The sequence below is a fragment of the Anas platyrhynchos genome, chromosome 2 (assembly GCF_047663525.1).
Source record: "Anas platyrhynchos isolate ZD024472 breed Pekin duck chromosome 2, IASCAAS_PekinDuck_T2T, whole genome shotgun sequence".
In the NCBI taxonomy this organism is placed as follows: Eukaryota; Metazoa; Chordata; class Aves; order Anseriformes; family Anatidae; genus Anas; species Anas platyrhynchos.
The window spans coordinates 118,745,941-118,760,681 of record NC_092588.1 but is presented as its reverse complement, the minus strand read 5'-3'; the positions used below and the strand labels follow the sequence as shown (position 1 = coordinate 118,760,681).

General features: G+C 37.7%; 1 protein-coding gene across 1 annotated transcript in view; it reads left to right on the top strand.

Moving 5' to 3' along the window:
* Nucleotides 1-14,741, top strand: part of LRRC3B (leucine rich repeat containing 3B) — a 169,551-nt gene that overhangs the window by 50,174 nt on the left and 104,636 nt on the right. The gene's annotated exons all lie outside the window — the stretch shown is intronic.

Here is a 14,741-nt window from a genome sequence, read left to right as displayed (position 1 = left end):
GAAATTTGCATGTAGCAAAAGTAGCCTTCTGAAAAGAATCAGCCCTCAGTCTAGGTCAAATCAGCTGGAGCTGACATTTATTGAAACAGCATTAATTGCTATACCTTCTGTCTCTCCCTCCCTCCCTCCCTCCTTCTCTCTGTCTCTAATAAACAAACCCTTTGAAAGAAAGAGAGGGTTTGAAAATTGTACTTTAGGGAAACTTGGATTGATAGAGGCTACCCACTAAAACTCATTTAGAAGAGATCCCAAAGGCTTTTTGTAGTGAAACCAATTACAAGCCCTTCCTAAGGAAAGGTGCTGGACCCCTGGGATGGCTGTTTATGTATAAAGCGTTTTCCATTCATAAGAAACCATTCCTCCTGAAGACATTGTTTTTTGCTTGCTGAGTTACATCTTTATTAATGGTAAGCCCTTAGAAAATAATATATGAATGTAGAATATATTTGGATAGATTTGTATGGTGAACTAAAAATGGAGTGATCCTATTTTATGCAATCCAATCCCACTGCTTTGCTGCAAAGCTATTAGGTTTCTGATTGTGACAGTTTTAATGGTAAGATTCTGTCAGTTTGCAAGTTCAGGTTTCTTGCTCTCCTCCGATGAGAAAATCAGAATGAAAAGTGCTTGCTTTATACAAAAAATTATTTCTACTTGCCAAAAATACCCCCTTACAGATGCTCTTATTCCTTTGAAATTTCTTTCAGGGGCTTGGCACCTCTCATGAATAGGGAAAGCAATTTTAACATACATCTCCACCTTTAATTCAGCGCATCAGTTTTAGTGACAATCATTACAATTGAGTTGGCACGTCTATGAACCTGAGAGGTGTTGTCAGAAAGCGGAGAAGAGAGCACACAAGCTGAAGTCAGAGCATTTGTTCCTTGACAGTTCAAGCATGGTGGCAGCCAGATAGGGCTGAAAAAAAACGAGAAGGCACTATAGTTCCTCCTCGCTGATCTGAAGCCTGCAAACAGATACCAATTCAGACATAAATACTTGGAGCAGCCTGGTTTCCTGGGAGGTTGTTGTAAGAGTGAGGCATACCGAGCCCTTCTCTGAAGGTTTGTGTTTCATGACCCCATTTTGATGACTGATTGTTTCTAACATTCATTTTCTGCAAAGATTCTCTCTCAGAGAACCCATTTATATTAAGAACGACTGTTTTTTTTTTTTGGGGGGGGGGGTCAGCCTGTAATTTATCTCTTTATTCTTACAGCTGGCAAAAAATAATGTGTAATGCTCGATCTGCCATTGAATTGTTACATTTTACATATATCAAGCAAGTTAAAACCTATCTGATATGCTCACTTTTTCAGGTTATTAATATATTTTACTTCATCTCTGTGCTTTTTCTTATTATATCTGAAAAAATGCTCAATGTTTTACAAAACTAGTACAGGCATAGCATCAGCCTATAAATTCTGACAGTCCTGAAAGGTTGAGTGTTAAGGGCTTTTCCCCATCAATCATTATTTCTGTAATAGCTGTACAGAAAAACAAAAAGTTCATGATAATTAGGGCAGTCACGAAAAAACAAATCCTCACAAATCAGTCATGCACAGTTAAGATAGAACATTTAATTCTGAGATTTGAGTATATAGTATAAAATATATTGTTTAAATAATTAATTTTCCCTCAGCCTGCCTCTTTTAAAATGAAACTTGAAAATTGCATTTCATGCAATAAGTTACTGAACATACAGAACTGAGCTGGCAGCCACCGATGTTAGGGATAATTATACCTCCCTTCATATAACTTAGCCTAGAACACCGTCAGGCATCTTGTCTCATATCAGTATTAACAATTTCACAATAATGTCACCACTGGAAAATGCTGATCTTGAAATCTCAGTATTGAAAGCCCTGCAAATCCCACCTCCCACTTTTTTGTTTTTGTTAGAAATGCAAAGTTGTTGAATTTAAATGTTTTAAATATGCAAGCTGTAATGTTTTTGTATGCAACCATTATAATAGTATAGCACTTCTTTCTTCTCTGCTATTGAGGTAACATGGGTGTTCAGGACTGGTCATTTTGTCTAGCTGGTATCCCAGTATCTGTTCTACTTGTGGTGCTATTTATAAGTAGCAATAGGGTCTTACAAAACCCTATCTCAAACAAATTTTCATGGAGAAAGAGTAAGAAAAGATGACTATAAGCCACCTGCATCTGCCCAATTCAGCCAGAGCATAGCTTTGACCTGTCTGGGAAGATGCATATTAAGAGAGTGACCCAGCCAAAAATAGAGAGTTTTTTCTCTGTCATGAGTACTGAGGATGCTTGTTGTTAGCCCACAGGCTTCTGTTTGTTTGGATTTTGTGAATTCATTCCCTCCCATATCTGGTTTGTGAATTCAGGTGGTAGCATGTGGAGATCATTTGCCTGAACGCTGGCACCTTGCTGTACAGCTGCCTACATGCCAGCAAATCTCTGTGGCACAGGTCTTCTGCCAGGTGATTCAGTTTGGACCAGTGAGGACAGAGAAGAGTCCACTAAATAGCAACTGGTCTTCCTTCTGCAGTCTTAATTCTTTCTGCTAACCTTGTGTGGCTGTTAGTTACATTTACTTTTTCAAAATACATCTCTAGATGTCTGGTGCCAAAAACAACTCAAAGCTTCTATCCCAACATTAGTAAAAAAGTATCTGCAGGGTGGGCATACAAGTAAGGTACCATTAAAGTACATCTTGCAGCCCCCCCAGCTGCAATGGGGAAAATGAGGGCACAGTAGCATGCCTCAAACATTAACAAACAAAAACTCTTGGCTGAAATCAGGACCTAAACCTACCACGGAGGATTTCAACCAGCACCCCCCTTTACAAAGAGGGTACTATAGCACTGAGTCTCTGTTGGTCTCCAAAGGGGTGCAAGGACATGGATATGAAGGGCATTTCTAAATCCCAAACAATTTAGAGCATACTAGGTTAAAGCTGACCAATTTCATCCTACTAGGAAGCTTACAGAAAAGAAAAACTTGTTTTATGTGTATTTGTATAATGTGTTTCCAATTGCTGTTCCATGTTCAAAAGGGGCTAGGCATTGCTCCAACTACACTGGCAGCCTCTGGCCCTGATAGTGATGGGTGGCACTAATGATTAATAATAAACGGCTATTCTAATTGCTCTAACATTAAGAAAAAGAATCTTTTTGAACTACAAATCTATACACAGTCCGCTTCTTAATACTTGCTCTTATGATTGGAAGATGATTATCTAGTATTCACAGGGATTATATTTAACGTTCATTTACTCCCAGACTGGTAACATAATCATAATAAAAACAGATTTATTGGTTTGTTTCTCCTTCTAGCCCAATTAGGTAAAGCACAGAATTTTATAGGATATTGAGGACACTGAAGCAGACGCTGAATAATAATGGCTAATCTCTGTTCATTGTGATATATCCCAGAACAAGTGCAAATGATGGCCAAGCTCTGCTATCATCCCGGACAGCATGAAAATTAAGGATCTCTTCCAAGTACCTCCTCTGCATTACAGACTCACTTCCATTTTCTAGTTAGTCCTTTTCTATCATATGATAGAGAGGAAGGGGGACCTTCCTCTATCATATAGTGGGTTGGGACCCCTGCAGAGGAGAAGACCCTATCTGGACTGTCCCAACACGTTCTAATAGGGCCAAAATAGACTGAGGCTGCAACTGGTAGTTCCAAGTGTTGATTCACTTGTGTTGATTGTATTGAAATGTAGGGTTTGAAAATATGCACTTTTAGGTGTATCTATCAAACAATGTTAATAATTAACAGAGTGTCTACAGATAGCACAACACATTGTTTGTTAGCTAAGGGAAAATCTCTGTCCTTTAGGAAAAATAGTCAAAATGCAACAATCCTTGTTAAATTGTGGTGCAGTCACAATCCTTCAGCAGCCCTTTTGGGGGGCTATGTATTGCTCCTCAGGTCATACATTTGTCCCAGACGAGTGCATCACAGAGCTAGTATTTCTGAAATATCCCATCTTCTGTCCAACAGTGTTTTTCTTGTCCCACAACCTCCTGGTTTCCCATTCCCAAAAACCTGAAAAAATAAAATAAAATCCAGTGAATGCCACCACTTATCTTACAAGAAGTTACAAGCAGTAGTAAGATATGGCAACTACAGTGTTGTATTTTAAAGAGTTACACATGGTACTCTTCTTTTTCTTTTTTCTTTCTTTCTTTTTTTTTTTTTTTTTTTTTCTCCATTCCTTGCTGCTTCTTGGAGTGTGTTAGACAACTCCAAAAATAGGTATGAGTTTAATTGCCAGGCATTTGTAAAGGAGCCTGTATATGAATGCCAAAGAGATTTGAAGCTGAGATTTTTGAAAAAAAAAAAAAAAATTTAGCTGGAGGAGTTCCTTTTCCTTCATCCCACGTGTTGTCTGCAGGGATGTGAAGAGAAAGCATTTGTCCATGAATGCTGCAATACAGCCATGCCAGCAATCTGTGGCAAAGATTATAGAAACAGAATCACAGAATTGTTTGTGTTGGAAGGGACCTAAAAGATCACCTCGTTCAAACCCTCTGTCATGGTCAGGGACACCTTGAACTAGAACAGGTTGCTCAACACCCCATCCAACCTGGTCTTGAAAACCTCCAGGGTTAGGGCATCCACAGTTTCTCTGGGGAACCTGTACCTGTGCCTCAACACTCTCACAGTGAAGAATTTATTCTGGATATCTAATCTAAATCTACCCTCTTTCAGTTTAAAGCCATTATCCCTTATCCTGTCACTACATGCCCTTGTAAAAAGTCCCTCTCCAGCTTTCTCGCAGGCCCCCTTTAGGTATTGGAAGTCTGCTGTAAGGTTTCCCTGGAGCCTTCTTTTCTGCAGGCTGAACAACCCCAATTCCTTCAGTCTGTCTTCATAGGAGAGGTGCTCTAGCTCCTGGTCATCCTTTTTTTCTCAATTCTGAAAATGTAGGGAATTGCTGCCACAGGAAAAAACAAAACAAAACAAAACAAACAAACAAACAAAAAAAACAACAGACAAAACCCATGTAAAATGTGTTTCCAATAACATGTATGAAGTACATGTATATGATATTTCTTAGGTATATATTGCGACAGTTTTCAAACTCTGCTCTCTTGAAATCATTTTAGCCTTAATAAGTACATTAGAAGACTGGTACTTTGTTGATCTGTGATGACCAAAAAATGTTTAGTTTGTTACTGAATTACATCTTTCTTAATCGATAACAATTACATTTACTTAGGTATGTAATCTGCTTTCTTTGACACACATCAGAATACTTCATACAGGATGACAGCGTGCAATTCGTCATCACACCTCATCATGTCAGATGCCTCACATTGTGCTAATTCCATTATCAGCAGATACATAAAACCAAATTTGATGTAATTACAATTGTTTACTGTACTATCTTTGAACATTATTTTTACCCCTTAGGATGCCAGCCAATACTGTAATACAGTTTTTGCTTAATTTGGCAAGGCAATTATGTCTAATTAGGAACTCTCATCTTTTCTTTCTGTAGTTAGTTTTCAAAGGAAAAGATGTTTTGTGCAATTTGAATACAGTTTGCAAAATCTGAAAACATCCACATGCATTTTTGCTTGTCTTTGAGCCTGGCAACAGTTGAGATATTGAATTTTATTAAATTGTCCAAACAAACCATTACTCTTGTACTGGTGGTGTTGTGTGCCAAATAGTAGCCCGGAGCAGAGCTGCTTGGCTCTGTTAAAGCCCTGAACTAATAGGTTCATAATGAAAGCAACAATTCAAACTAAACTGTAAGAAGCATGGAAGTGCCTGTGCAGCTCTCACAGAAACGAGTATGTTGTTTCATTACAGTTCTGTGGTAAGAGGCCACATTTTTATTCACCCTTGAAAACATGCACAAGATTGGCACACACAACGTCACCATGAGGAGAACTCTCACCACAATTAGGGAGTGCTCATGAATATAAAGGACAGGGAAAAATGGAATAGGATGAAAATCACTCCTTGACATTAGGGTGAGGAAGAGATCAAGATATCATTTCAGTTCTGTCTTGAAGGCTTAAATGAAAGAAAATTGCACAGGTCTGTGCCAGCTTTCTGCGTTAGTGTGGATGCTATTCCAAAATGTAATTCTGTATTGCATACCCAACAGGAAACAGTGATATGCTGCTTCAAAAACCTGCTTCTTTGTAGGTCAGATACAGATACATGTCTTGCCTCAATGATGACTAATGAGAACTTCAAATTCAGTTCTGTGTTTGTTTGTTTGTTTTTTGTTTGTTTTTGTTTTTGTTTTAGTACACAGTTCTAGATTTCCAGATGAATTAAAATATCAATTTATGGCCTGTTTTTACAGAATCATATTATTCATGAGATCATGACCTTCTGAACACATATGTATACAGTGATATTATCATCCTGATAACCTGATTTCAACCACTCAGCTCCCTCAAATTCACTTTTGTGTTTAATTTCATAATGCCTCTGTATGATCTAGAGAATGGTAATATTTTTCCTATGATAGAAAATTGAAGTACAGCTGACTCTCCAAGTTCCCTTGCCTGTTCTCCTTGACTTTTGAAATTGATCTGTCCTCCATTTTACACAAATAATGCTATTTCAGAAATGTCTCATTAATATAATCAATGATGAAGTTGATATTTTTTCCTTCAACACTGTAGCATCCATATATAAGATCTGTTGTTACTGTGCTCATGCTGAGTTACTGTAAGCACAAACAATGCATCATCACCGGGCAATAATTTTGCCAGATCAAGGCTGCAACTTTGCCCTCTGAGGGCTGTCTGTAAGCAGATAATACTGTTGAACTAGACAGAAGGATTTACAATGAACCTCTTTTTAATTATCATGCGTAACTCTAGGGAGCTTTTCAAAATGGTCCCTCTTTGGTAATTTTAATATGTTTCTAAAAGATTTTAAGTGATGTAAGTCCAGAGGTAGAATAATATGTATTGCTATTTTTAAATGCTAGTGTAAAACCCCAGCTGCACAGCTTTGTCTGTATTCATATTTTATTAATCAGTCCATTTTAATGTCCTCACTTTTCTCTCTCTCTCATTCTCCTACTGCTCAGCTGCTTTCCAGAGACCATTTTAAAATTAATTCTGATGATTTTAGGCATTTCTAATATGACTATGATCACAAGACTGTGAACCAGTACTGGGAGCATTATTATTTGGGGACCTTGCCTCATTGTTTCCTCCAAGCTGACAAGTCAGGCCAAATCCTCGGTCTAATTCTGTTTACTTATTTATAATTTAAATTAATTTAAATTAATATATGACAGGATAATTGGCTTACTTAAGATATAATAAGATAGAGAGGGTCTAAGCTCCAGCTGTTTTCCAGAGAGAGAGATGACATAGATCATTTGTACCTCTAGCAATAAACCCTGCAACCAGACAAACCATGAACCATGATGAAACATGATGCATTTGCTTTGGTCTGTTGGTCATCTGGGGCAATTACTCCCCTGCGATCAGTGGTCAGTTCTGACTAACAGGTTTGGATACTCCACACTGAGCCTGGAAGTGTTCTTGGCAGACCACCGATTTTAAGTGGGTCTAATGTTCATTGAGGTTAAACACTCTCTGGTTGACAGCCACAAGTGCCTTTTAGCACAACAGTTAACAAGACCTCAAACTGTAATGTGTGCACTCAGCTAGTTAAGAGCAAAGAGTCTGATTTTATTGACAGATGGAAGACAGGAGGCAATTACTTTTCAAACACTTCTGCTTACTTGATCCTCTTTCTTCTTGTTCTTCTTGGTCTTCTTCATCTTCTTCTTCGTCTTCATCTTCTTCTTCGTCTTCGTCTTCTTCACCTTTGGCAATTTACCTAAGATCAGTGCCTTGTAACAGAAATTCCCTTACTGGGCTTCTCTGAGGAAAGTCATACTCGACTCCTTTCCTAAAAGCATGGTGACAGAGTTCACGCTTTTCATTTTCCCAAGACCTCTGTTTCTTTTGTGGTGCTGCTCTATCCAGATGGCACTAGCAAATCTTAATTCAACAGGGGGCTCCCATTAAACTTTCTTCCATGGAATTTTTCTAAATCAGAGGATGTTGAAGAATATTTATGAGAACCACAGACTATGTAAAATCTCTGTCAGCTTTTTATCAGAGCTTAGTTTTCAAGTGGGAAAAAAATGCATGCTTCTTAGGGTTTCAGTCTTTGTTTTCCCTAATATACAACACTGAAGAACAGTGATACCAAGGAACGTCTGATAGCTGATATCTGATGTATGTGAAAAAAAGGAAATCTTCACACATAGGATACATATAGTAATATCAGGTCACCTTCCCCATCATACCTGTTATTGCACCATAAGATATATTTCCATTCTATTATTACTGGATTTTGAATAAATGCAAGACAATTTCATGGAAGATGAAAGCACATTTTTTTAACAAACTGCCTGGGGGGGAAAAAAAGTGATCTTATAGTAACAGAAGCGTTTATATAGCACTCTTCATCTGGTGAGCAAGAATTACTTTAAAAGTAAATTGCATATACCTTCCTATTTTATCTAGATGGAAACTAAGTGACTGAGCATGAGGGATCATTGAACTTACGTATTTTGTTTTACTAGTTTGTCCTTATGAATTGCTAAAGTGTCAGTCAGCAAAAGACACACACTTAACTTTAAATCCTTTAAAAGGCTCAACTGAAGTCAACGGCAGTAGTCTTGGTACGTAATATTGAGGAGATGTGAAAATATCTGCAGGATCAGGAATTTAGGTTGGCAGCTTCCCTGGGACACAGCATGCTTCTCTTTCTATTAATTTAAAATATCTTAAGATAAAATATGCATGTTCAGTAAATACACACAGTATCTCAATGAATTTGGCTAACAGTTTTCTACATAACATTAATAGGCATAATTAAAAAAAATCAACATGAAATATCAGGTTGATTATTTTGAAAGACTTAATATAATATATCCTGGGATATGAGAGCATGAGAGTTCTTCCAGAACAATCAAGTTTTTGCAGCACTCTTACATAAACATAACTTTCATACATAAAGTAACAAATATCTTCACTGCCCCCTGAACAGTGTCTCAGATGTCAAGTCTAGAAAGAATACCTTACAGGCTATTGTTAGTTGTTGTAGAATAGTGCTGGTTGCTTCTTATATGTCTCATCATAAACAATGATGGGACATCATTTATGCTAACTTTTTTTTTCCATCTAGCTATTAAAAATGACAGACAGAATTATGCAACAGAGGATTTGTTTGGGAAATCTCATTTACAGTCTGGACATATACTCAAGTAGACAAACCCATTTCTTAAATACATCTGTATTTTAAGAGAAACCTGTGATAAATCTAAATGAAGAATATCTTGATGAGCTGAGGCTATAACGTGTCCTTGCCTCTTACCCTCCAGCAACGAAAGGCATCCATGATCTCATGATGATGAGCATTATATGAAGCTATACTTATTGTGTTGTTCCAGGCTGGAAGGTGTAAACATTTTGGCGATCTATAACACCACCATTTATTCATTTTGTTTATGGATAATTTGCAGCGTCACACTCTTAATTATACTTATTTGTGATTAATACAACAGTCTCATTTTATAAATATATTATTCAGAAATAATAAGTCATGGAGATGTACTGGCATGATACATGTAAATGTGCTTTCTATCCTGTTTCACCAGTCTGAGGTGGTTTTCTTTCATTTCTTTCTCTGACTGTCTGGATAAGAGGTTTAAAACAAGTTATCACTAGTTGTGTTAGCACATACAGGAACAGATAAGTTATGTTTATTCAATTATATTTTGTGGCTTTTTGTTTGTTTGTTTGTTTGTTGTTTTAATTTTGGCATGAGTTGCTTTGTTTTTTAATTCTTTGTAGATCTGTCTGTCCCCGACCAGTTGTACTAGAGTCTGTTTGGCACTTGTGACTCATGGTGTGAACACCTGCTTCCTGGTATTCCTGGGGGCATTGGAAAAGTCAGGGCTGTTACTGTGTTATATACAGCTTTATATTCCCTCACAATTTAAAGCCAAGAAAGATCATCAGATTGTCTAGTCTCATGTCCTTTGTGCCAGTGGCTATTAAATGTTGCATGTATACCTCAAGGTTGAGACAGCTACTTTCATTAGCCCATTATATTTTAGTCGTTGAGAAAGCAAACTGTTTTGTGTCTAGCAGTATCTGAGACCCCTGCAATATTTGAGAACTGATTAGGCCTTACATGCCCAGAGACAATCCACTCAAAAATCTACCACGCTTGCCAATGTGAGCAAGAAAAATCTAAAATCTCTACTGCTCTTTGGCTTGGTTAAATTCAGACCCAAGCATCAGATGTCTAAAATAATTTTCTGCATTGGTTTACTCTCTTCCTGGCTACAGCAAAATGAGAAATCCATGCTTCAACGGAAGGTAAAAACTTCTACTGCAGAATATATCAGGACAAATATCCGCTGGGAGGAGTCGGGCAGGGATTCTTCCTCACCTCTGTAGGCAGCCAACTGGGGCCCTCGAGTAAGGAATTTGATTATACTCATTACCTTAATGCCAACCTGCAAATGTCTGAGTGGGCAGGGTGTAATTCAAGCCATCTTGTTCCAACCATAATGGAAGAAGTTGCACAGATGCGTCATTCTAATGGATGTTGGGCTCAGGGGATCACCAGGGGATCTAGCCTGACGTGACCCTTTCCTTCCCTGTTTGAAGCTGCTCTGGCCATTAGAAGATCTAGAAACTGAAATAAAGCCCATATTTAAGACAACCAGTTTTTAGGACAATATCAAGCAATGGTTAAGTGTACCACCTCCCTTTGTAAACTCTTGGAGTTTAATTACCTTTACTGCTAGGAAATTGCATCTGATTTCAAGGTTGATTGCATCTAACCTTAAACTTCCAGTCACTGGATTTAGTTGTACTTCTGTCAGCAAGACTGAAACAGCTCACTGCTGTTATCTTTTCCATGTATCCTCTCAACCTTTTCTTGAGTAAGTGAAATATGTCCAGCTCTTTAAGCCTGCCATCTCAAGATGTGTGCTTGACTTGCAAACTATTTGGATTTTCTCCAATATTTTCTCGTCTTCTTTAAAGTGCAAGCACCAGAACTGCGCTTGATATTTTGGAAACATGCAAGGACTGTGCTGAGTCCTTCTCACAGCATTGCACTGAGATCTCATGTTGGGGTGATTATTCAGGGCAATCACTTTTTTGTCATTCCCCAAGTCTCTGCTTTCTGAGACAGTGCCCGTTCCTACAAGCCTTTGGTTCCCAGAGGTATTAATTTGCATTTGACTGCATTAAAATGAATTTAGTGTGCAGCTTGTTGGACAGTGATCATTTAGCCAAATCAAATCACTGCAGAAGTAATATATCTTCTTTATTTACTGTGCTAAAATACATTGTGTCATATGCAAGCCTTAAAAGCAAAGATTTTATCTCATGGCCTGGACTGCTGAAAACAATAGAAAAATGTATTAGATGAAGACTGTTTCTGACTGCTGAGAAAGCTCCCTGCGTTGAATGAAACCTCCCCATTAAAAGACTACATTTTGAAATTTGTCAGTGAGATTCTTCTTAATCCTCGTAATGTGTGACCTGCTAATTCCATGTAATGCGGGACTGGAAATCAAAATGTCATGTGGTATTAAGCCAACTGCCTTGCAAAAATCCAAGTCTGCCCTATCAATACAGCTGCTTTTCTCATGCAGACCTGCAATCGTTTATATAGGTCTTCTAAATAACTAAAACCTCCGCAACTATGTCTGACAAGATCTAACTTCTACTAACCCATTTTGACTAGCATTAAACATCTGTACTATCCACTTCTTTTTCTAATAGTGCCCTAGAAATGCATACTATTTTGTGAGCAACCCAAAAGACCAATTTCAAGCAATGGATGGCTCATAGCAGAAAATTGTACTTCACCACTTATAATTTTCTCTAAATCAGAGCTAGGTGGGGTATGAACTGAACTGGCTGAGCTTTTTTACAGCTGCTGTTTCTCCTTCAGAGCTAATGAAATATTGACAATCTAAGGATTTTCTGTTATTTAAAACAGGGAAAGGGGAGTATATGCACAACTAGCAAGATGTTTCAAATTGACAGAACTAGCCAAATACAGGAAAGCAGAAGCTACTGGTACTTCTTGAAAAGATTGTTTCAGGCCCAATCATCAAATCCATGTAAGAGTAGCAGTGCTTAGGAAACAAGATGGACTCTGGAATGATGCACATTTCTAGGACAGGTATTAAGGAAGATTAAATGATGCAAAGGATTTGTGCTGGCTGTCTGCAAAGAACACTTTTCTCCATTATTAATCTTCTTGGGGCAAAACCTCAACATGTACATGTATAAATGCAGTGGTGGTGCCTGTGGGCTAAGAGGAGTAAGGAGATTGTTGGCATCACTGACCTAAAGAGACAGCAGAAGCGGATAGCCAGTTTAAGAATATGGCTATAGTGTGAACACTAGAGTCTGTGTTGCTTTCAGTATTCCCAGAACACAACATTTCATGCTTTTTGCTGCTGTTATGGCTCAGTGCAGACTGCTGCTCTGGGCCCTGCCTGTGTGCTCCTTTTGAGCATGGAGCAATCCCAGGAATGTGCTGCTGATATATGTCTTTGCACTGTCCTCTACAAAAATTGACACTCTGGCCCACGAACAGAATAAATACCCCCTCTAAAATCCACATGCTGAGGGTAAGACAGTTGTGAGATTTAGTTCTTGGCATTATCTACATCTAGAATATGGATTTCAAGCATTGTTGGTTATGAAAAGAATTAATCCTCTAGTGAAAGGAATATTAGTTAATGGACAAGGAGAAAGTCATTCGATTTATCTCAGCACTGGAAGAAGCAGTGTTCTTAGCTGATTGTTGCACAAGGTTATGAATTCCTGGGAAACTTAAAGGACTTACAGTATTGGATCATCCTTTAATTTAGCCACTGAAATATTTCATGAATGTTTATAAATTTTTAAGGATGCAATCCCACAATGTCTTATTTGTATGAGTAAGTCTTAATCACAAAGAGTCTCGATGAATTATATTGGTTTATTAGCATCAGAAAAAATAATTTTATATGTTTGATTGTACTGGGTCCTTATATATTTATAAACACTGAGCAAAATTATTTTATGAGGAAAGTTTAAGAACCATATGGCATCACCTCTTATTTTATGCTCCTTAATTTTCATATCGATGTGGAGAAGTCAGCAAGTGTTAGCAGCTCCTTTCTTATCCGAGGGCAGTCGAGTGACCTTCTCCTTCTCCATTAGACTTATATTCCCTCCTAACAGAGGATTAATACATTCACTTTTAGTTATCATATAAAATGGATGTGTGAGCCAATAAGATAATGAGTAAATCTGCTACTGGGTCTGTTCATGGAGCATATTCTCAAGAGTTAAGAAGTTTCTTGCACCTAGAATAATAACACATTCTTCCTACTGTACACGCAGCCAAGTGAGGGGGAGCATGACATCAGCTATATTTCAGTTCTTAAAAATCTCCGACATCTTTAACTGTAAGTAGCTGTGCATCCCTTCACAGTAATTTTCTCAAGAAAAATGACGTTCTGCTCCTTCACTAAGGTATCCTAAACACCCATTAATTTCAGCTGAAGTTATAGATGCTCAGCTGCTCTCAGGAATGAATCTTAGAATACAAACTGGCAAACCAGCTACTCATGTGCAGCTAGTCATAAAACTTTTTTGTTGTTGTTTATGAGCTGCAATTTCAACAACAAAAAATAAATATTTCTGTCCTCTGTGAGGTTCTTTTTTTTTTTCCTTAACATAAGCAATCACATGTAAGTCAATAGGCTGAATAATATCATGGCTAATGTAAAGTCATGCAAGCTGGAACTGTCTTCCCTTATATTGTTGTGATATTTAACCATATAAATGGTTCTGCAAAATACAACTGGAGAGTCAATTTTAAAGGGAAATAACCACATGGAAGACATGGCTTTTTTATCTAATCAAACCAACCTTCCTTCCTTCCTTCCTTCCTTCTTTCTCTCTCTCTCTATATATATATATATTCCTTTCTTTTCTTCTGTGGAGCCAAATGAAAAGCAGATCTTCTGATCTTCTTTTCCATTTAAAAAAGTACTTAACAGCAGCAAGTCACTCCAAGAAGGCTTGCAGGCTTGCAATGCTTCTGACATAAATATTACCACTGTGGGTATGAACAACCAAATACATCCATCCTGGGTGCTGTACCCTGCTGCCAGAAGCTTATATTCTGAACAGGGAAAATATAAACACAAGCTGAATAAATGGCTCCTGCACATTAAATTTTGGGTTTGCAGCAATGATTAATGTTTTTCTACTGAATTAAAATGAATCTAAGTCCATTTCTGCCATAGGAATAAAACTCACAAAGCCTGAGAATCATTTCCCATTGCATATAATCCAGGGCTGGCAGTCCAATCCTGGCTCCTTCTGGTCACTGACTTCGTAGGACAATGCAACCCATTATAACAAGGAATGTAAGCTTATGTAGTGAGTTTTTAAACTGGTTATGTCTTCAAAGCTGGGTTGAGTCAGTCACTGAGCGTGAGGAATGTGTAAGAAACTGGCAAAAGTGATTTTATCAACTTTCGTCATATTTGTTATTTCCTCTTACACTAATAAGAATGTAAAGTGATAGGCATACACAAAAATGTTAATGAGTCAATGTGCAAATATTCATAAGAACAAAGAAAGGGGGGTTGATGTAATACAAAGGTCTGGTCCTATGTTATCTTGCTAATATGATTCTGACAGATTATTCAAGAGGGT